We start from the raw sequence: 13,938 nt of genomic DNA, 5'->3' as shown, positions 1-13,938 counted from the left end.
CAGGGACGCTAAAGAGACGTCGAGCGACAAAGCCTCTCGCTCTCTGCAGCCAAGCACTGTCGAGAGAAACTTCCCATTGCAAAGCGACGGCACCCGAGTGGCATTTTCTCTGAGGCGGAGCAGAAAGGTAAGGGTCCTCCTAAATGGAGGATGTGCTGAGCGCTCGGGCTCGTCCGGGATTTGAACCCGGGACCTCTCGCACCCAAAGCGAGAATCATACCCCTAGACCAACGAGCCAGACAGCTGGCAGCCGCTCCGGGCCCGGCGCTTGGAAGAAGAGAAAGTTTAGCAGGGACGCTAAAAAGACGTCGAGCGACAAAGCCTCTCGCTCTCTGCAGCCAAGCACTGTCGAGAGAAACTTCCCATTGCAAAGCGACGGCACCCGAGTGGCATTTTCTCTGAGGCGGAGCAGAAAGGTAAGGGTCCTCCTAAAAGGAGGATGTGCTGAGCGCTCGGGCTCGTCCAGGATTTGAACCCGGGACCTCTCGCACCCAAAGCGAGAATCATACCCCTAGACCAACGAGCCAGACAGTTAGTGAAAAGCCCGCGGCGTGAGCCCGAATGTACGAGAAGTTTAGCAGGGAAGCTAAAACGGATGTCAAGCGCACAGAGAAGAGCCGTGACGACGTGTAGCGCTGTCAAGCTTGGGCTCATCCGGGATTTGAACCCGGGACCTCTCGCACCCTAAGCGAGAATCATACCCCTAGACCAACGAGCCAGACAGCTATAGAGCCGGTCGCTGCGTGAGCCCGAATGAGCTGAAAGTTTAGCAGGGAAGCTAAAACGGACGTCCAGCGGCACGCCGGCGTCTGCAAGCTTCCCGTCCCAAGGCAACCGCTTCTTCTTTTATTGAAGCCAATAAAAGAAGAAGCGGTACAGAAGTACAGCGGGATTGGCAACAACTTCTTAAAAGAGACGCCTCGCAGAGAAGAGCCACGGCGCCAGGCGGCGCTGTTCAGCTTGGGCTCGTCCGGGATTTGAACCCGGGACCTCTCGCACCCGAAGCGAGAATCATACCCCTAGACCAACGAGCCAGAAACCTATATGCCCCCTGCCGCCGGACGTGTGGAACTCCTCGAGGATGGATTGTCACCGCAAGCATTCGGTGATGAAACTGCGCAACGATAAAAAAAATAAAATAAATAAATAAAAAAATGATAATAATACAAAAAAAATAAAAGAAGAAGACGTAAAAAGCCAGGTTTCAGGGTCTAGCATTAAATGACCATTACCCGTTTCAAAACGCATCCTTCGAGTCAGCACAAACCGTGCCTTTCCAGTGTAGATTGGAGCCGAGGTAGTCGAATCGCCCCGTTTGCTGGAGGATGAATTTCCGTCATCTCAAGGAAAGGACGTAAAAGAGGGCGCGCGCGTGAAAGCTGCTGTGTGGGCTCGTCTGGGATTTGAACCCGGGACCTCTCGCACCCTAAGCGAGAATCATACCCCTAGACCAACGAGCCAGACTGCTGGCAGTGGCTCCGGGCCCAGAGTTGAGATGAAGAGAGACTTTCGCACAGGCGCTAAAGGGACGTCGAGTGCAGTCTTGGCGGCGGCGACGACGACGACGACGACGACGACAAAGCCACTGTCAGGGGAAACTTCCCATTGCAAAGCGACAGCATTTTCATCGAGACGGAGCAGAAAAGGTATTTTGGCGGCCTCCTCCTAGAAGAAGCTGCACGCGTTACGCAAACTGCTCAGCCCAACGAGCGACTCTCGGGCTCGTCCGGGATTTGAACCCGGGACCTCTCGCACCCAAAGCGAGAATCATACCCCTAGACCAACGAGCCAGACAGTTAGCGAAAAGCCCGCGGCGTGAGCCCGAATGTACGAGAAGTTTAGCAGGGAAGCTAAAACGGATGTCAAGCGCACAGAGAAGAGCCGTGACGACGTGTAGCGCTGTCAAGCTTGGGCTCGTCCGGGATTTGAACCCGGGACCTCTCGCACCCTAAGCGAGAATCATACCCCTAGACCAACAAGCCAGACAGCTGGCAGCCGCTCCGGGCCCGGCGCTCGGAAGAAGAGAAAGTTTAGCAGGGACGCTAAAGAGACGTCGAGCGACAAAGCCTCTCGCTCTCTGCAGCCAAGCACTGTCGAGAGAAACTTCCCATTGCAAAGCGACGGCACCCGAGTGGCATTTTCTCTGAGGCGGAGCAGAAAGGTAAGGGTCCTCCTAAAAGGAGGATGTGCTGAGCGCTCGGGCTCGTCCGGGATTTGAACCCGGGACCTCTCGCACCCAAAGCGAGAATCATACCCCTAGACCAACGAGCCAGACAGCTGGCAGCCGCTCCGGGCCCGGCGCTCGGAAGAAGAGAAAGTTTAGCAGGGACGCTAAAGAGACGTCGAGCGACAAAGCCTCTCGCTCTCTGCAGCCAAGCACTGTCGAGAGTGGCATTTTCTCTGAGGCGGAGCAGAAAGGTAAGGGTCCTCCTAAAAGGAGGATGTGCTGAGCGCTCGGGCTCGTCCGGGATTTGAACCCGGGACCTCTCGCACCCTAAGCGAGAATCATACCCCTAGACCAACAAGCCAGACAGCTGGCAGCCGCTCCGGGCCCGGCGCTCGGAAGAAGAGAAAGTTTAGCAGGGACGCTAAAGAGACGTCGAGCGACAAAGCCTCTCGCTCTCTGCAGCCAAGCACTGTCGAGAGAAACTTCCCATTGCAAAGCGACGGCACCCGAGTGGCATTTTCTCTGAGGCGGAGCAGAAAGGTAAGGGTCCTCCTAAAAGGAGGATGTGCTGAGCGCTCGGGCTCGTCCGGGATTTGAACCCGGGACCTCTCGCACCCAAAGCGAGAATCATACCCCTAGACCAACGAGCCAGACAGCTGGCAGCCGCTCCGGGCCCGGCGCTCGGAAGAAGAGAAAGTTTAGCAGGGACGCTAAAGAGACGTCGAGCGACAAAGCCTCTCGCTCTCTGCAGCCAAGCACTGTCGAGAGAAACTTCCCATTGCAAAGCGACGGCACCCGAGTGGCATTTTCTCTGAGGCGGAGCAGAAAGGTAAGGGTCCTCCTAAAAGGAGGATGTGCTGAGCGCTCGGGCTCGTCCGGGATTTGAACCCGGGACCTCTCGCACCCAAAGCGAGAATCATACCCCTAGACCAAAGAGCCAGACAGTTAGTGAAAAGCCCGCGGCGTGAGCCCGAATGTACGAGAAGTTTAGCAGGGAAGCTAAAACGGATGTCAAGCGCACAGAGAAGAGCCGTGACGACGTGTAGCGCTGTCAAGCTTGGGCTCATCCGGGATTTGAACCCGGGACCTCTCGCACCCTAAGCGAGAATCATACCCCTAGACCAACGAGCCAGACAGATATAGAGCTGGTCGCTGCGTGAGCCCGAATGAGCTGAAAGTTTAGCAGGGAAGCTAAAACGGACGTCCAGCGGCACGCCGGCGTCTGCAAGCTTCCCGTCCCAAGGCAACCGCTTCTTCTTTTATTGAAGCCAATAAAAGAAGAAGCGGTAAAGAAGTACAGCGGGATTGGCAACAACACGGCGCCAGGCGGCGCTGTTCAGCTTGGGCTCGTCTGGAATTTGAACCCGGGACCTCTCGCACCCTAAGCGAGAATCATACCCCTAGACCAACGAGCCAGACAGCTGGCAGCCGCTCCGGGCCCGGCGCTCGGAAGAAGAGAAAGTTTAGCAGGGACGCTAAAGAGACGTCGAGCGACAAAGCCTCTCACTCTCTGCAGCCAAGCACTGTCGAGAGAAACTTCCCATTGCAAAGCGACGGCACCCGAGTGGCATTTTCTCTGAGGCGGAGCAGAAAGGTAAGGGTCCTCCTAAAAGGAGGATGTGCTGAGTGCTCGGGCTCGTCCGGGATTTGAACCCGGGACCTCTCGCACCCAAAGCGAGAATCATACCCCTAGACCAACGAGCCAGACAGATATAGAGCCGGTCGCTGCGTGAGCCCGAATGAGCTGAAAGTTTAGCAGGGAAGCTAAAACGGACGTCCAGCGGCACGCCGGCGTCTGCAAGCTTCCCGTCCCAAGGCAACCGCTTCTTCTTTTATTGAAGCCAATAAAAGAAGAAGCGGTACAGAAGTACAGCGGGATTGGGAACAACTTCTTAAAAGAGACGCCTCGCAGAGAAGAGAAGAGCCACGGCACCAGGCGGCGCTGTTCAGCTTGGGCTCGTCCGGGATTTGAACCCGGGACCTCTCGCACCCGAAGCGAGAATCATACCCCTAGACCAACGAGCCAGAAACCTATACGCCCCCTGCCGCCGGACGTGTGGAACTCCTCGAGGATGGATTGTCACCGCAAGCATTCGGTGATGAAACTGCGCAACGATAAAAAAAATAAAATAAATAAATAAAAAAATGATAATAATACAAAAAAAATAAAAGAAGAAGACGTAAAAAGCCAGGTTTCAGGGTCTAGCATTAAATGACCATTACCCGTTTCAAAACGCATCCTTCGAGTCAGCACAAACCGTGCCTTTCCAGTGTAGATTGGAGCCGAGGTAGTCGAATCGCCCCGTTTGCTGGAGGATGAATTTCCGTCATCTCAAGGAAAGGACGTAAAAGAGGGCGCGCGCGTGAAAGCTGCTGCGTGGGCTCGTCCGGGATTTGAACCCGGGACCTCTCGCACCCTAAGCGAGAATCATACCCCTAGACCAACGAGCCAGACTGCTGGCAGTGGCTCCGGGCCCAGAGTTGAGATGAAGAGAGACTTTCGCACAGGCGCTAAAGGGACGTCGAGTGCAGTCTTGGCGGCGGCGACGACAACGACGACGACGACAAAGCCACTGTCAGGGGAAACTTCCCATTGCAAAGCGACAGCATTTTCATCGAGACGGAGCAGAAAAGGTATTTTGGCGGCCTCCTCCTAGAAGAAGCTGCACGCGTTACGCAAACCGCTCAGCCCAACGGGCGACTCTCGGGCTCGTCCGGGATTTGAACCCGGGACCTCTCGCACCCAAAGCGAGAATCATACCCCTAGACCAACGAGCCAGACAGTTAGCGAAAAGCCCGCGGCGTGAGCCCGAATGTACGAGAAGTTTAGCAGGGAAGCTAAAACGGATGTCAAGCGCACAGAGAAGAGCCGTGATGACGTGTAGCGCTGTCAAGCTTGGGCTCGTCCGGGATTTGAACCCGGGACCTCTCGCACCCTAAGCGAGAATCATACCCCTAGACCAACAAGCCAGACAGCTGGCAGCTGCTCCGGGCCCGGCGCTCGGAAGAAGAGAAAGTTTAGCAGGGACGCTAAAGAGACGTCGAGCGACAAAGCCTCTCGCTCTCTGCAGCCAAGCACTGTCGAGAGAAACTTCCCATTGCAAAGCGACGGCACCCGAGTGGCATTTTCTCTGAGGCGGAGCAGAAAGGTAAGGGTCCTCCTAAAAGGAGGATGTGCTGAGCGCTCGGGCTCGTCCGGGATTTGAACCCGGGACCTCTCGCACCCAAAGCGAGAATCATACCCCTAGACCAACAAGCCAGACAGCTGGCAGCTGCTCCGGGCCCGGCGCTCGGAAGAAGAGAAAGTTTAGCAGGGACGCTAAAGAGACGTCGAGCGACAAAGCCTCTCGCTCTCTGCAGCCAAGCACTGTCGAGAGAAACTTCCCATTGCAAAGCGACGGCACCCGAGTGGCATTTTCTCTGAGGCGGAGCAGAAAGGTAAGGGTCCTCCTAAATGGAGGATGTGCTGAGCGCTCGGGCTCGTCCGGGATTTGAACCCGGGACCTCTCGCACCCAAAGCGAGAATCATACCCCTAGACCAACGAGCCAGACAGCTGGCAGCCGCTCCGGGCCCGGCGCTTGGAAGAAGAGAAAGTTTAGCAGGGACGCTAAAAAGACGTCGAGCGACAAAGCCTCTCGCTCTCTGCAGCCAAGCACTGTCGAGAGAAACTTCCCATTGCAAAGCGACGGCACCCGAGTGGCATTTTCTCTGAGGCGGAGCAGAAAGGTAAGGGTCCTCCTAAAAGGAGGATGTGCTGAGCGCTCGGGCTCGTCCAGGATTTGAACCCGGGACCTCTCGCACCCAAAGCGAGAATCATACCCCTAGACCAACGAGCCAGACAGTTAGTGAAAAGCCCGCGGCGTGAGCCCGAATGTACGAGAAGTTTAGCAGGGAAGCTAAAACGGATGTCAAGCGCACAGAGAAGAGCCGTGACGACGTGTAGCGCTGTCAAGCTTGGGCTCATCCGGGATTTGAACCCGGGACCTCTCGCACCCTAAGCGAGAATCATACCCCTAGACCAACGAGCCAGACAGATATAGAGCCGGTCGCTGCGTGAGCCCGAATGAGCTGAAAGTTTAGCAGGGAAGCTAAAACGGACGTCCAGCGGCACGCCGGCGTCTGCAAGCTTCCCGTCCCAAGGCAACCGCTTCTTCTTTTATTGAAGCCAATAAAAGAAGAAGCGGTACAGAAGTACAGCGGGATTGGCAACAACTTCTTAAAAGAGACGCCTCGCAGAGAAGAGCCACGGCGCCAGGCGGCGCTGTTCAGCTTGGGCTCGTCCGGGATTTGAACCCGGGACCTCTCGCACCCGAAGCGAGAATCATACCCCTAGACCAACGAGCCAGAAACCTATATGCCCCCTGCCGCCGGACGTGTGGAACTCCTCGAGGATGGATTGTCACCGCAAGCATTCGGTGATGAAACTGCGCAACGATAAAAAAAATAAAATAAATAAATAAAAAAATGATAATAATACAAAAAAAATAAAAGAAGAAGACGTAAAAAGCCAGGTTTCAGGGTCTAGCATTAAATGACCATTACCCGTTTCAAAACGCATCCTTCGAGTCAGCACAAACCGTGCCTTTCCAGTGTAGATTGGAGCCGAGGTAGTCGAATCGCCCTGTTTGCTGGAGGATGAATTTCCGTCATCTCAAGGAAAGGACGTAAAAGAGGGCGCGCGCGTGAAAGCTGCTGTGTGGGCTCGTCTGGGATTTGAACCCGGGACCTCTCGCACCCTAAGCGAGAATCATACCCCTAGACCAACGAGCCAGACTGCTGGCAGTGGCTCCGGGCCCAGAGTTGAGATGAAGAGAGACTTTCGCACAGGCGCTAAAGGGACGTCGAGTGCAGTCTTGGCGGCGGCGACGACGACGACGACGACGACGACGACAAAGCCACTGTCAGGGGAAACTTCCCATTGCAAAGCGACAGCATTTTCATCGAGACGGAGCAGAAAAGGTATTTTGGCGGCCTCCTCCTAGAAGAAGCTGCACGCGTTACGCAAACCGCTCAGCCCAACGAGCGACTCTCGGGCTCGTCCGGGATTTGAACCCGGGACCTCTCGCACCCAAAGCGAGAATCATACCCCTAGACCAACGAGCCAGACAGTTAGCGAAAAGCCCGCGGCGTGAGCCCGAATGTACGAGAAGTTTAGCAGGGAAGCTAAAACGGATGTCAAGCGCACAGAGAAGAGCCGTGACGACGTGTAGCGCTGTCAAGCTTGGGCTCGTCCGGGATTTGAACCCGGGACCTCTCGCACCCTAAGCGAGAATCATACCCCTAGACCAACAAGCCAGACAGCTGGCAGCCGCTCCGGGCCCGGCGCTCGGAAGAAGAGAAAGTTTAGCAGGGACGCTAAAGAGACGTCGAGCGACAAAGCCTCTCGCTCTCTGCAGCCAAGCACTGTCGAGAGAAACTTCCCATTGCAAAGCGACGGCACCCGAGTGGCATTTTCTCTGAGGCGGAGCAGAAAGGTAAGGGTCCTCCTAAAAGGAGGATGTGCTGAGCGCTCGGGCTCGTCCGGGATTTGAACCCGGGACCTCTCGCACCCAAAGCGAGAATCATACCCCTAGACCAACGAGCCAGACAGCTGGCAGCCGCTCCGGGCCCGGCGCTCGGAAGAAGAGAAAGTTTAGCAGGGACGCTAAAGAGACGTCGAGCGACAAAGCCTCTCGCTCTCTGCAGCCAAGCACTGTCGAGAGTGGCATTTTCTCTGAGGCGGAGCAGAAAGGTAAGGGTCCTCCTAAAAGGAGGATGTGCTGAGCGCTCGGGCTCGTCCGGGATTTGAACCCGGGACCTCTCGCACCCTAAGCGAGAATCATACCCCTAGACCAACAAGCCAGACAGCTGGCAGCCGCTCCGGGCCCGGCGCTCGGAAGAAGAGAAAGTTTAGCAGGGACGCTAAAGAGACGTCGAGCGACAAAGCCTCTCGCTCTCTGCAGCCAAGCACTGTCGAGAGAAACTTCCCATTGCAAAGCGACGGCACCCGAGTGGCATTTTCTCTGAGGCGGAGCAGAAAGGTAAGGGTCCTCCTAAAAGGAGGATGTGCTGAGCGCTCGGGCTCGTCCGGGATTTGAACCCGGGACCTCTCGCACCCAAAGCGAGAATCATACCCCTAGACCAACGAGCCAGACAGTTAGTGAAAAGCCCGCGGCGTGAGCCCGAATGTACGAGAAGTTTAGCAGGGAAGCTAAAACGGATGTCAAGCGCACAGAGAAGAGCCGTGACGACGTGTAGCGCTGTCAAGCTTGGGCTCATCCGGGATTTGAACCCGGGACCTCTCGCACCCTAAGCGAGAATCATACCCCTAGACCAACGAGCCAGACAGATATAGAGCTGGTCGCTGCGTGAGCCCGAATGAGCTGAAAGTTTAGCAGGGAAGCTAAAACGGACGTCCAGCGGCACGCCGGCGTCTGCAAGCTTCCCGTCCCAAGGCAACCGCTTCTTCTTTTATTGAAGCCAATAAAAGAAGAAGCGGTAAAGAAGTACAGCGGGATTGGCAACAACACGGCGCCAGGCGGCGCTGTTCAGCTTGGGCTCGTCTGGAATTTGAACCCGGGACCTCTCGCACCCTAAGCGAGAATCATACCCCTAGACCAACGAGCCAGACAGCTGGCAGCCGCTCCGGGCCCGGCGCTCGGAAGAAGAGAAAGTTTAGCAGGGACGCTAAAGAGACGTCGAGCGACAAAGCCTCTCGCTCTCTGCAGCCAAGCACTGTCGAGAGAAACTTCCCATTGCAAAGCGACGGCACCCGAGTGGCATTTTCTCTGAGGCGGAGCAGAAAGGTAAGGGTCCTCCTAAAAGGAGGATGTGCTGAGCGCTCGGGCTCGTCCGGGATTTGAACCCGGGACCTCTCGCACCCAAAGCGAGAATCATACCCCTAGACCAACGAGCCAGACAGCTGGCAGCCGCTCCGGGCCCGGCGCTTGGAAGAAGAGAAAGTTTAGCAGGGACGCTAAAAAGACGTCGAGCGACAAAGCCTCTCGCTCTCTGCAGCCAAGCACTGTCGAGAGAAACTTCCCATTGCAAAGCGACGGCACCCGAGTTGCATTTTCTCTGAGGCGGAGCAGAAAGGTAAGGGTCCTCCTAAAAGGAGGATGTGCTGAGCGCTCGGGCTCGTCCAGGATTTGAACCCGGGACCTCTCGCACCCAAAGCGAGAATCATACCCCTAGACCAACGAGCCAGACAGTTAGCGAAAAGCCCGCGGCGTGAGCCCGAATGTACGAGAAGTTTAGCAGGGAAGCTAAAACGGATGTCAAGCGCACAGAGAAGAGCCGTGACGACGTGTAGCGCTGTCAAGCTTGGGCTCGTCCGGGATTTGAACCCGGGACCTCTCGCACCCTAAGCGAGAATCATACCCCTAGACCAACAAGCCAGACAGCTGGCAGCCGCTCCGGGCCCGGCGCTCGGAAGAAGAGAAAGTTTAGCAGGGACGCTAAAGAGACGTCGAGCGACAAAGCCTCTCGCTCTCTGCAGCCAAGCACTGTCGAGAGAAACTTCCCATTGCAAAGCGACGGCACCCGAGTGGCATTTTCTCTGAGGCGGAGCAGAAAGGTAAGGGTCCTCCTAAAAGGAGGATGTGCTGAGCGCTCGGGCTCGTCCGGGATTTGAACCCGGGACCTCTCGCACCCAAAGCGAGAATCATACCCCTAGACCAACGAGCCAGACAGCTGGCAGCCGCTCCGGGCCCGGCGCTCGGAAGAAGAGAAAGTTTAGCAGGGACGCTAAAGAGACGTCGAGCGACAAAGCCTCTCGCACTCTGCAGCCAAGCACTGTCGAGAGAAACTTCCCATTGCAAAGCGACGGCACCCGAGTGGCATTTTCTCTGAGGCGGAGCAGAAAGGTAAGGGTCCTCCTAAAAGGAGGATGTGCTGAGCGCTCGGGCTCGTCCGGGATTTGAACCCGGGACCTCTCGCACCCAAAGCGAGAATCATACCCCTAGACCAACGAGCCAGACAGTTAGTGAAAAGCCCGCGGCGTGAGCCCGAATGTACGAGAAGTTTAGCAGGGAAGCTAAAACGGATGTCAAGCGCACAGAGAAGAGCCGTGACGACGTGTAGCGCTGTCAAGCTTGGGCTCATCCGGGATTTGAACCCGGGACCTCTCGCACCCTAAGCGAGAATCATACCCCTAGACCAACGAGCCAGACAGATATAGAGCTGGTCGCTGCGTGAGCCCGAATGAGCTGAAAGTTTAGCAGGGAAGCTAAAACGGACGTCCAGCGGCACGCCGGCGTCTGCAAGCTTCCCGTCCCAAGGCAACCGCTTCTTCTTTTATTGAAGCCAATAAAAGAAGAAGCGGTAAAGAAGTACAGCGGGATTGGCAACAACACGGCGCCAGGCGGCGCTGTTCAGCTTGGGCTCGTCTGGAATTTGAACCCGGGACCTCTCGCACCCTAAGCGAGAATCATACCCCTAGACCAACGAGCCAGACAGCTGGCAGCTGCTCCGGGCCCGGCGCTCGGAAGAAGAGAAAGTTTAGCAGGGACGCTAAAGAGACGTCGAGCGACAAAGCCTCTCGCTCTCTGCAGCCAAGCACTGTCGAGAGAAACTTCCCATTGCAAAGCGACGGCACCCGAGTGGCATTTTCTCTGAGGCGGAGCAGAAAGGTAAGGGTCCTCCTAAAAGGAGGATGTGCTGAGCGCTCGGGCTCGTCCGGGATTTGAACCCGGGACCTCTCGCACCCAAAGCGAGAATCATACCCCTAGACCAACGAGCCAGACAGTTAGCGAAAAGCCCGCGGCGTGAGCCCGAATGTACGAGAAGTTTAGCAGGGAAGCTAAAACGGATGTCAAGCGCACAGAGAAGAGCCGTGACGACGTGTAGCGCTGTCAAGCTTGGGCTCGTCCGGGATTTGAACCCGGGACCTCTCACACCCTAAGCGAGAATCATACCCCTAGACCAACAAGCCAGACAGCTGGCAGCCGCTCCGGGCCCGGCGCTCGGAAGAAGAGAAAGTTTAGCAGGGACGCTAAAGAGACGTCGAGCGACAAAGCCTCTCGCTCTCTGCAGCCAAGCACTGTCGAGAGAAACTTCCCATTGCAAAGCGACGGCACCCGAGTGGCATTTTCTCTGAGGCGGAGCAGAAAGGTAAGGGTCCTCCTAAAAGGAGGATGTGCTGAGCGCTCGGGCTCGTCCGGGATTTGAACCCGGGACCTCTCGCACCCAAAGCGAGAATCATACCCCTAGACCAACGAGACAGACAGCTGGCAGCCGCTCCGGGCCCGGCGCTCGGAAGAAGAGAAAGTTTAGCAGGGACGCTAAAGAGACGTCGAGCGACAAAGCCTCTCGCTCTCTGCAGCCAAGCACTGTCGAGAGAAACTTCCCATTGCAAAGCGACGGCACCCGAGTGGCATTTTCTCTGAGGCGGAGCAGAAAGGTAAGGGTCCTCCTAAAAGGAGGATGTGCTGAGCGCTCGGGCTCGTCCGGGATTTGAACCCGGGACCTCTCGCACCCAAAGCGAGAATCATACCCCTAGACCAACGAGCCAGACAGATATAGAGCCGGTCGCTGCGTGAGCCCGAATGAGCTGAAAGTTTAGCAGGGAAGCTAAAACGGACGTCCAGCGGCACGCCGGCGTCTGCAAGCTTCCCGTCCCAAGGCAACCGCTTCTTCTTTTATTGAAGCCAATAAAAGAAGAAGCGGTACAGAAGTACAGCGGGATTGGGAACAACTTCTTAAAAGAGACGCCTCGCAGAGAAGAGAAGAGCCGCGGCGCTGTTCAGCTTGGGCTCGTCCGGGATTTGAACCCGGGACCTCTCGCACCCGAAGCGAGAATCATACCCCTAGACCAACGAGCCAGAAACCTATACGCCCCCTGCCGCCGGACGTGTGGAACTCCTCGAGGATGGATTGTCACCGCAAGCATTCGGTGATGAAACTGCGCAACGATAAAAAAAAAAAATAAAATAAATAAAAAAATGATAATAATACAAAAAAAATAAAAGAAGAAGACGTAAAAAGCCAGGTTTCAGGGTCTAGCATTAAATGACCATTACCCGTTTCAAAACGCATCCTTCGAGTCAGCACAAACCGTGCCTTTCCAGTGTAGATTGGAGCCGAGGTAGTCGAATCGCCCCGTTTGCTGGAGGATGAATTTCCGTCATCTCAAGGAAAGGACGTAAAAGAGGGCGCGAGCGTGAAAGCTGCTGCGTGGGCTCGTCTGGGATTTGAACCCGGGACCTCTCGCACCCTAAGCGAGAATCATACCCCTAGACCAACGAGCCAGACTGCTGGCAGTGGCTCCGGGCCCAGAGTTGAGATGAAGTGAGACTTTCGCACAGGCGCTAAAGGGACGTCGAGTGCAGTCTTGGCGGCGGCGACGACGACGACGACGACAAAGCCACTGTCAGGGGAAACTTCCCATTGCAAAGCGACAGCATTTTCATCGAGACGGAGCAGAAAAGGTATTTTGGCGGCCTCCTCCTAGAAGAAGCTGCACGCGTTACGCAAACCGCTCAGCCCAACGGGCGACTCTCGGGCTCGTCCGGGATTTGAACCCGGGACCTCTCGCACCCAAAGCGAGAATCATACCCCTAGACCAACGAGCCAGACAGTTAGCGAAAAGCCCGCGGCGTGAGCCCGAATGTACGAGAAGTTTAGCAGGGAAGCTAAAACGGATGTCAAGCGCACAGAGAAGAGCCGTGACGACGTGTAGCGCTGTCAAGCTTGGGCTCGTCCGGGATTTGAACCCGGGACCTCTCGCACCCTAAGCGAGAATCATACCCCTAGACCAACAAGCCAGACAGCTGGCAGCTGCTCCGGGCCCGGCGCTCGGAAGAAGAGAAAGTTTAGCAGGGACGCTAAAGAGACGTCGAGCGACAAAGCCTCTCGCTCTCTGCAGCCAAGCACTGTCGAGAGAAACTTCCCATTGCAAAGCGACGGCACCCGAGTGGCATTTTCTCTGAGGCGGAGCAGAAAGGTAAGGGTCCTCCTAAAAGGAGGATGTGCTGAGCGCTCGGGCTCGTCCGGGATTTGAACCCGGGACCTCTCGCACCCAAAGCGAGAATCATACCCCTAGACCAACGAGCCAGACAGCTGGCAGCAGCTCCGGGCCCGGCGCTTGGAAGAAGAGAAAGTTTAGCAGGGACGCTAAAAAGACGTCGAGCGACAAAGCCTCTCGCTCTCTGCAGCCAAGCACTGTCGAGAGAAACTTCCCATTGCAAAGCGACGGCACCCGAGTGGCATTTTCTCTGAGGCGGAGCAGAAAGGTAAGGGTCCTCCTAAAAGGAGGATGTGCTGAGCGCTCGGGCTCGTCCGGGATTTGAACCCGGGACCTCTCGCACCCAAAGCGAGAATCATACCCCTAGACCAACGAGCCAGACAGTTAGTGAAAAGCCCGCGGCGTGAGCCCGAATGTACGAGAAGTTTAGCAGGGAAGCTAAAACGGATGTCAAGCGCACAGAGAAGAGCCGTGACGACGTGTAGCGCTGTCAAGCTTGGGCTCATCCGGGATTTGAACCCGGGACCTCTCGCACCCTAAGCGAGAATCATACCCCTAGACCAACGAGCCAGACAGATATAGAGCTGGTCGCTGCGTGAGCCCGAATGAGCTGAAAGTTTAGCAGGGAAGCTAAAACGGACGTCCAGCGGCACGCCGGCGTCTGCAAGCTTCCCGTCCCAAGGCAACCGCTTCTTCTTTTATTGAAGCCAATAAAAGAAGAAGCGGTAAAGAAGTACAGCGGGATTGGCAACAACACGGCGCCAGGCGGCGCTGTTCAGCTTGGGCTCGTCTGGAATTTGAACCCGGGACCTCTCGCACCCTAAGCGA

At 56.2% G+C, this 13,938-nt stretch overlaps 30 non-coding genes across 30 annotated transcripts; all 30 read right to left on the bottom strand.

Moving 5' to 3' along the window:
• Window positions 1–165: 165 nt before the first annotated feature.
• On the bottom strand, window positions 166–237 carry TRNAP-UGG (transfer RNA proline (anticodon UGG)). Its single transcript has one exon. It is a non-coding gene; the product is annotated as a tRNA-Pro (tRNA).
• A 409-nt stretch (window positions 238–646) lies between these two features.
• On the bottom strand, window positions 647–718 carry TRNAP-AGG (transfer RNA proline (anticodon AGG)). The gene has a single exon. It is a non-coding gene; the product is annotated as a tRNA-Pro (tRNA).
• A 244-nt stretch (window positions 719–962) lies between these two features.
• Window positions 963–1,034, bottom strand: TRNAP-CGG (transfer RNA proline (anticodon CGG)). The gene has a single exon. It is a non-coding gene; the product is annotated as a tRNA-Pro (tRNA).
• Window positions 1,035–1,718: 684 nt separating this feature from the next.
• Window positions 1,719–1,790, bottom strand: TRNAP-UGG (transfer RNA proline (anticodon UGG)). The gene has a single exon. It is a non-coding gene; the product is annotated as a tRNA-Pro (tRNA).
• Window positions 1,791–1,910: 120 nt separating this feature from the next.
• Window positions 1,911–1,982, bottom strand: TRNAP-AGG (transfer RNA proline (anticodon AGG)). Its single transcript has one exon. It is a non-coding gene; the product is annotated as a tRNA-Pro (tRNA).
• A 217-nt stretch (window positions 1,983–2,199) lies between these two features.
• On the bottom strand, window positions 2,200–2,271 carry TRNAP-UGG (transfer RNA proline (anticodon UGG)). The gene has a single exon. It is a non-coding gene; the product is annotated as a tRNA-Pro (tRNA).
• Window positions 2,272–2,745: 474 nt separating this feature from the next.
• TRNAP-UGG (transfer RNA proline (anticodon UGG)) lies at window positions 2,746–2,817 on the bottom strand. The gene has a single exon. It is a non-coding gene; the product is annotated as a tRNA-Pro (tRNA).
• A 409-nt stretch (window positions 2,818–3,226) lies between these two features.
• On the bottom strand, window positions 3,227–3,298 carry TRNAP-AGG (transfer RNA proline (anticodon AGG)). The gene has a single exon. It is a non-coding gene; the product is annotated as a tRNA-Pro (tRNA).
• A 501-nt stretch (window positions 3,299–3,799) lies between these two features.
• On the bottom strand, window positions 3,800–3,871 carry TRNAP-UGG (transfer RNA proline (anticodon UGG)). Its single transcript has one exon. It is a non-coding gene; the product is annotated as a tRNA-Pro (tRNA).
• A 249-nt stretch (window positions 3,872–4,120) lies between these two features.
• On the bottom strand, window positions 4,121–4,192 carry TRNAP-CGG (transfer RNA proline (anticodon CGG)). The gene has a single exon. It is a non-coding gene; the product is annotated as a tRNA-Pro (tRNA).
• A 354-nt stretch (window positions 4,193–4,546) lies between these two features.
• On the bottom strand, window positions 4,547–4,618 carry TRNAP-AGG (transfer RNA proline (anticodon AGG)). The gene has a single exon. It is a non-coding gene; the product is annotated as a tRNA-Pro (tRNA).
• Window positions 4,619–4,873: 255 nt separating this feature from the next.
• Window positions 4,874–4,945, bottom strand: TRNAP-UGG (transfer RNA proline (anticodon UGG)). Its single transcript has one exon. It is a non-coding gene; the product is annotated as a tRNA-Pro (tRNA).
• Window positions 4,946–5,643: 698 nt separating this feature from the next.
• On the bottom strand, window positions 5,644–5,715 carry TRNAP-UGG (transfer RNA proline (anticodon UGG)). Its single transcript has one exon. It is a non-coding gene; the product is annotated as a tRNA-Pro (tRNA).
• A 409-nt stretch (window positions 5,716–6,124) lies between these two features.
• TRNAP-AGG (transfer RNA proline (anticodon AGG)) lies at window positions 6,125–6,196 on the bottom strand. Its single transcript has one exon. It is a non-coding gene; the product is annotated as a tRNA-Pro (tRNA).
• A 244-nt stretch (window positions 6,197–6,440) lies between these two features.
• Window positions 6,441–6,512, bottom strand: TRNAP-CGG (transfer RNA proline (anticodon CGG)). Its single transcript has one exon. It is a non-coding gene; the product is annotated as a tRNA-Pro (tRNA).
• Window positions 6,513–7,199: 687 nt separating this feature from the next.
• Window positions 7,200–7,271, bottom strand: TRNAP-UGG (transfer RNA proline (anticodon UGG)). Its single transcript has one exon. It is a non-coding gene; the product is annotated as a tRNA-Pro (tRNA).
• Window positions 7,272–7,680: 409 nt separating this feature from the next.
• Window positions 7,681–7,752, bottom strand: TRNAP-UGG (transfer RNA proline (anticodon UGG)). The gene has a single exon. It is a non-coding gene; the product is annotated as a tRNA-Pro (tRNA).
• Window positions 7,753–8,226: 474 nt separating this feature from the next.
• Window positions 8,227–8,298, bottom strand: TRNAP-UGG (transfer RNA proline (anticodon UGG)). Its single transcript has one exon. It is a non-coding gene; the product is annotated as a tRNA-Pro (tRNA).
• Window positions 8,299–8,418: 120 nt separating this feature from the next.
• On the bottom strand, window positions 8,419–8,490 carry TRNAP-AGG (transfer RNA proline (anticodon AGG)). The gene has a single exon. It is a non-coding gene; the product is annotated as a tRNA-Pro (tRNA).
• A 501-nt stretch (window positions 8,491–8,991) lies between these two features.
• Window positions 8,992–9,063, bottom strand: TRNAP-UGG (transfer RNA proline (anticodon UGG)). Its single transcript has one exon. It is a non-coding gene; the product is annotated as a tRNA-Pro (tRNA).
• Window positions 9,064–9,761: 698 nt separating this feature from the next.
• TRNAP-UGG (transfer RNA proline (anticodon UGG)) lies at window positions 9,762–9,833 on the bottom strand. Its single transcript has one exon. It is a non-coding gene; the product is annotated as a tRNA-Pro (tRNA).
• Window positions 9,834–10,050: 217 nt separating this feature from the next.
• On the bottom strand, window positions 10,051–10,122 carry TRNAP-UGG (transfer RNA proline (anticodon UGG)). The gene has a single exon. It is a non-coding gene; the product is annotated as a tRNA-Pro (tRNA).
• A 120-nt stretch (window positions 10,123–10,242) lies between these two features.
• Window positions 10,243–10,314, bottom strand: TRNAP-AGG (transfer RNA proline (anticodon AGG)). Its single transcript has one exon. It is a non-coding gene; the product is annotated as a tRNA-Pro (tRNA).
• A 501-nt stretch (window positions 10,315–10,815) lies between these two features.
• Window positions 10,816–10,887, bottom strand: TRNAP-UGG (transfer RNA proline (anticodon UGG)). The gene has a single exon. It is a non-coding gene; the product is annotated as a tRNA-Pro (tRNA).
• Window positions 10,888–11,585: 698 nt separating this feature from the next.
• TRNAP-UGG (transfer RNA proline (anticodon UGG)) lies at window positions 11,586–11,657 on the bottom strand. Its single transcript has one exon. It is a non-coding gene; the product is annotated as a tRNA-Pro (tRNA).
• Window positions 11,658–11,896: 239 nt separating this feature from the next.
• Window positions 11,897–11,968, bottom strand: TRNAP-CGG (transfer RNA proline (anticodon CGG)). The gene has a single exon. It is a non-coding gene; the product is annotated as a tRNA-Pro (tRNA).
• Window positions 11,969–12,646: 678 nt separating this feature from the next.
• TRNAP-UGG (transfer RNA proline (anticodon UGG)) lies at window positions 12,647–12,718 on the bottom strand. Its single transcript has one exon. It is a non-coding gene; the product is annotated as a tRNA-Pro (tRNA).
• Window positions 12,719–13,127: 409 nt separating this feature from the next.
• On the bottom strand, window positions 13,128–13,199 carry TRNAP-UGG (transfer RNA proline (anticodon UGG)). Its single transcript has one exon. It is a non-coding gene; the product is annotated as a tRNA-Pro (tRNA).
• Window positions 13,200–13,416: 217 nt separating this feature from the next.
• TRNAP-UGG (transfer RNA proline (anticodon UGG)) lies at window positions 13,417–13,488 on the bottom strand. Its single transcript has one exon. It is a non-coding gene; the product is annotated as a tRNA-Pro (tRNA).
• Window positions 13,489–13,608: 120 nt separating this feature from the next.
• Window positions 13,609–13,680, bottom strand: TRNAP-AGG (transfer RNA proline (anticodon AGG)). Its single transcript has one exon. It is a non-coding gene; the product is annotated as a tRNA-Pro (tRNA).
• Between the last annotated feature and the right edge of the window lie 258 nt (window positions 13,681–13,938).

Source organism: Sceloporus occidentalis, unplaced genomic scaffold (assembly GCF_023333645.1).
Source record: "Sceloporus occidentalis isolate IW3139 unplaced genomic scaffold, rSceOcc1.0.p SCAF_402, whole genome shotgun sequence".
NCBI classification, from domain to species: Eukaryota; Metazoa; Chordata; class Lepidosauria; order Squamata; family Phrynosomatidae; genus Sceloporus; species Sceloporus occidentalis.
This window is presented reverse-complemented; position numbering and strand designations above follow the sequence as displayed.